The sequence below is a fragment of the Orycteropus afer genome, unplaced genomic scaffold (genome assembly GCF_000298275.1).
Source record: "Orycteropus afer afer isolate SDZICR_OR568_19922 unplaced genomic scaffold, OryAfe1.0 scaffold00145, whole genome shotgun sequence".
In the NCBI taxonomy this organism is placed as follows: Eukaryota; Metazoa; Chordata; class Mammalia; order Tubulidentata; family Orycteropodidae; genus Orycteropus; species Orycteropus afer.
In genome coordinates, this window is record NW_006921732.1 from 7115522 (window position 1) to 7121155 (window position 5634).

Consider the following 5634-nt stretch of genomic DNA (forward strand, 5'->3'; position numbering starts at 1 on the left):
AAAGTCAACAGCTCAGATTGTCTCCCTCCTTGCTGTTTCCCTTCCTAGTCATAGGCCACCAGTGCAGTTGTCCCTGCAGCCCTTGGTGACCAGGGCTGATCTTTAGGTCAATTCTCAGGTCCTAGCACCACTTGGAACCATTCAGGCTGTTGGTCCCATCACAGTAGCTGACAGTCCACAGTTCTGACCATCTCTGTACTCAACTGTTTTTGTTCAGGTTTTTCCACAAGTTGGTGCCTAATCTACTTCTATATAGTTCCTTTCAAAGCTCAGGGCTCCAGGATTATCTGCTGTATCGCTGTCAATTGGTTTTTCTTTTCTTTGTTGAAGAGGGCCTGTGTCGCTTGTCTGTCTATTCCTCTATCTTACCAGAAGTCTCAGCATACAGTTCTTCAATTAGGATAGCTTCTCCTCTGTTGTGCCATAAGATAAGTTTCTGGCCCTTGGCCCCTTGGCCTGGCCTCTTCCCTACTTGGGCTGCAATGGCCACACAGAAGTCACAGACAATACTCAGGATTATGGGGTTTATTAGGGAAATAACAGGTTGCAATTCAGAATCAGAAATGCTCAGCACACAGTTCTTCAATCAGGACAGCCTCTCCTCCACTGTGCCAGAAGATAGGTTGCTGGCCCTTGGTCTCTTGGCCTGGCCTCTGCCCTGCTTGAGCTGCATTGACCACACAGAATTCACAGACAATACTCAGGATTATGGGGTTTATTAGGGCAATAACAAGTTGCAATTCAGAATCAGAAATGCTCAACATACAGTTCTTCAGTCAGGACAGCCTTTCCTCCACTGTGCTAGAAGATAGGTTGCTGGCCCTTGGACCCTTGGCCTGGCCTCTGCCCTGCTTGGGCAAGTGTTATTATAGAGTTCTTTTCACTCTGCTGATAAATGTCTAGCAGTACCTTTTTGGTTACTTCTGTGCTGCTCTAACAGAAAATATACCACAAATGGGATGGCTTTAACAAGCAAGAGTTTATTCTGACAATTTATGGAGTCTAGAAGTCTGAGTTCCAAGTGCCAGGCTCTAAGGGCTGTGTGAAAGCCCCCTGATCTTGGGCTTCAGCTCTGCCTCTTGCTCCCGGCCCACTGAAGCTGGCAGCATTTCTTCTCTGAGGCAGCTACTAACTGCTGAGACTGACAAGCCCAAGGTTGACAAATAAAATGGCACAGTCCCGATATTACCAAAAAACACAGCAGGACACTAATTCAAGTCCATTGAAAGTCCCAAGATCGGCAGAGCATGGCAGGCTGCTGATAATGATTTGGCTACATGCAGAGTTCGAGTACCATCAGCTAGAGACCATTCGCAAAGCTGCTTCTTATATATGGGAAGCAACCCACATCCCTAAAACAGCTACTCAGCTGCTTGTGGTAGATCCCACCATGGAGTTGATTGCCAGTCTCATCATGTGGAATAACTACCACCACTAACTACAACCAGGTGCAACCAGGTTGACACATAACCTTGACTACCACAGTACCCCACCCCACCAGCAAGCCTTCTGCCCAAAAGCACTCAGCTTTCTTACCCACCACTCTGTCTCATGCTGGTCTCTTGGTTCTGTTGCCTCTGCTGCTGTGGTTTCTCTGTTGTTGTTTCTTGTCAACTTTTGCCGTCTCTGGTGTCACAGCTCTGGTTCAAGGAGATTCAGCAAAGGGATCTTGGGTCCAAAGGACATGCTCTACTCCTGGCTGTTCTTTCTTGATAGTAGTGAGATCTCCCTTTTCTTACTTTGGGATGGCTCATTTTAAGCCTAGCAGGAAGGCAAAACTGACCAATCCCCACCTTCACTCACTGTCGTCAAGTCAGATCCGACTCATAGTGACCCCTCCTTGGGTTTCCGAGGTGGTATCACTACAGAAGTAGATTGCCCAATCTTCCTTCTCAGGAGTGGCTGGTGGGTTTGAACCACCAGCTTTCTGGTTAGCAGTCAAATGCCTTAGGCAATATGCCACCAGAGCTCCTATCCCTACCTTAGGGTTCCATATACTTTATTTGCATGGTCACACTCCCACAAGGGTGCATGCACCTTATTAACATTATTAGCAAGCTGTCCAATCTCTTTGGTGGGCCACAAGCACCTCACATTTGCCTTGGTCTACCTAGTCATTTGATGGGAGTAACAAAGACTATGTATGGCTAGAGACATATTAAGTAACTCATTGCAGTGCAAAAACCAAAAGCAAGCCTAGTACTGTCAATTTGTGACTTAGCAATCTTATAGGATAGAGTAGAACTGCACTATAGGGTTTCCAAGGCTATAATCCTTGTGGAAGTCGACTGGCACATATTTCTCCTGTGGAGTGGTTGGTAGGTTCAAACTGCCAACCTTTTGGTTAGCAGCCAAGCACTTAACCCCACTGCACCACCAGAGCTCCATTTAAAGCATAATGACCTAGAAAATTTGAAAGAAAAGTGATGGAAGACAGTGTACAAAAAAGCTGTTGTGGACATTAGTTTATTGAAGCAATGTTGTAAACATTAGGTAGATATCCATTAGGGCAATAAGATTTTAAAATTCTCATGTATTTGTATATAGAAATATTGGAACACTATATAAACAGAGCTCACACCCTGCATGCAGGAAACCCAGGTTCAATTTGTGGCCAGTGCACCTCAAGCACACCCACCACTTATGTGTTAGTGGTGGCTTGTGTGTCAGGATGAAGAGTTTTCAGTAGAGCTTCCAGACTAAGATTAGGAAGAAAGGCCTGGTGATCACCTTCTGAAAATCAGCCAATAAAAGACCCTATGGATCACAGCAGTCCAGTCATGTGCATGGAGGTACCATGAGTCAGGGCCAACTCGGTGGTAGCTAACAATAACAACTATTAAATTGGATGAACTGAGTTTTTATATATTAGTATGGATAAATCTAGAAAATAGATGGAGTGAAAAAAGCAAGTTGCACAATATATATACCATATTTTTTGCATATGCAAATAATGTGCACACATATATATAACATGGGTAGTGTACAGAGATAACTAATGTTCAAGGAGGTTGCACAGTTTGCCAAAACAAAGTATAACGTGGCGTGTTACTTGGGTAAAGATGAGGTACACCTAAAAAAAGAAAATAGAGTACATCTTACTGTTGAAATTATCCCTTTACTTGTTGTCTGTTTATACTTATTGTTATTATTTATTTTTCATACCATTTAACAGTAGTGATATTTTATATTGTAACAGATAATGAGAAAGAACTTTGTCTCAATTTTGGCTGAGATTCCTAAAGGGTGAGAAGAAAACAATAGGTATTAAATGGTATTCCCAAATGAGATTCTAGACCACCTATACATAACTTGTGAAGGAGGCACATATAGACCAATAATTCTAGAATCTTTAACCCATCAGCCACCTTAGGCTATAAAGAAGATTGAATTAAAAGGAAGAGAGGAGAGAAAATTCCTTTGGATAAAATGAGAGTGCTGTGGCATTTACCCTTGGGGAACGTCTATTTCCCTCAGAATATTTCAGGGCAAAGATGTAAGCAATAGCAGGAGACAGTGCCGGTTGGCCTGGAGATGAATTAAAGGGACTGGGCTCATGAAGATCCTTGGAAAGGCAGTGGGACGCCAGTGAGAATCTGTATGCAATGGGTTACAAAAACTGGGGACTTAGGGTAGACTTATAAATGTCTGGCTGGCAGAGGCATTGCCCTTATTGTGAGAACTACAGGTGGGGGCTCAACGACAGGAGATTGCCTAGGAACCACTAAAGTATCCCATGTCCAGAAAGTATGAGAACTTGTTTCGCATAGTAACACACCAAAAAATAAGGTTTTTGCTGTCCCTTACCTCTCTTTGCCTGGCATTGACCCTGGAAAGGTCAGAAACCAAAACAAGCAAGCAGATGGAGGAGGAAGAGAAACAAAGATGGGAGAAAATAGAAGAGTCAAATACGCTCTTCCCCTTCTACTATAGGCTTCTTAGACTGAAAGCAGAACCCAGCCAAGGGAGGCGGCATCCTCTGACTTCTTCCTACTTACAGAGAAGGAGACAGAAGGGCCAGCAGCAGCCCAATTGATTCCTATGAGGTCAGACATGTCTCTGCCCTCCCAATCTTTTTGCAAGTTCTGACACCAACCCTCACTTCCACGGCACTTTCTACTCCTCTGCTGGCTTCAATAATTCATTGCAGTGGCCACACAGAACTCACAAACAATACAATTATAGGGCTTATTAGGGAAATAACAAGTTACAATTCAGTTTCAGGAACACTTGGGATACAATTCTTCGATCAGGACAGCCTCCCCTCTGCCATGAGTGCAGTTATGTATGTCTTTGGCCTTTGGCCTCTTGGCCTGGCCTCTGCCCTGCCTGGGCAAGTGCCACAAAGCTCTTTGAGCTCTGTACCCCACACTGTCAGTAAGCCCCCTGCCCAAAGGCATTCAGCCTTCTTGCTTTGTGGGCCAGCAAGCCCACCGCTCTTCTAGCACTGGTCTTTTGGTTCTGCTGCCACTGTCTCTGCCAGTTTGTCTGCTGGTCTCTTTGCTGTCAGCTCAGGTATCTTGGGTCCAAGGATGCACTCCACTCCTGGCTCGTCTCTGTCTTGATGGTAGTGAGATCCCCTTTTCTGCTTCGGGGATGGCTCATTTTAAGCCTCATGAGATGGCAAAATTGACCAATCCTCACATTAGGGCTCCATACACTTTATTTGCACAGTCCCACTCCAACAAGGGAGCCTTATTTATATTATTAGCCAATTATCTAATCCCTTTGGTGGACCACAGGTACCTTGTATTTGCCTAGTCCTACCCAGTCATTTGGTGGAAGCCACAAAGCCTATGGCTAGAAGAGCCATACTAAATAATTCACTGCACCACAGGTACAGGTAGCTTTTTATCAGATATCACATACATATAGAAAACTATACATATTTTAAGTGTATGTCTTGATACATTGTCACAAACTGAACACATGTGTCACCAGCATCCAGATCAGGAAACAGGATATTACCAAAACCCCCCTTTTTCCCCCTTCCCATCCCCAACTACCTCACACTCTAGGGCAATAACTATCTGAGGGAAGGTTTTTTTTTTTTTTTTAACTTTTCATTACGATTTTGGGGAAAGTTTACAGAGCAAATCAGTTTCCCATTTAACCATTCACACACATTTATTTCATGTTATTGATTACTAAAAAAACTCATTGCCATCGAGTCAGATCTCACTTATAGTGACCTTCCTTGGGTTTCCGAGGTTGTATCACTGTGGAAGTAGATTGCCCAATCTACCTTCCAAGGAGTGGCTGGTGGGTTTGAGCCACCAGCCTTCTGGTTGGCAGTCAAATGCCCTTGGCATTACAGTTCCCCAATATAACATCACTCATCCTACTTCCTCCCTGTGTTTTTCCATTCCCTCTCCTCTCCTAATCCTTCCTGGCCTTCCAACCTTTGTCTTTGGGCAAATGCTATCCTTTTGATCTTTTTTTATTTTTGTTTTAAATATTTTTATATACATATTTTTTATTATTTGATTTGGGTGAAGATTTACAGAGCAAATTCACTTTCCATATAGCAGTTTACATATACTTTGTCTCATGACATTGACCACAGTTTACCACAATGCAACAGCTCCCCTCCCACTTCCTCCCCATAGTTACCTCTTCCCGGTGTCCATCCCT

At 43.8% G+C, this 5634-nt stretch overlaps 1 protein-coding gene across 1 annotated transcript in view; it reads left to right on the forward strand.

The window, feature by feature from the left end:
* The window catches only part of TCEANC2 (transcription elongation factor A N-terminal and central domain containing 2), a 64922-nt gene that overhangs the window by 16117 nt on the left and 43171 nt on the right, over positions 1 to 5634 (forward strand). The window lies entirely within an intron of this gene.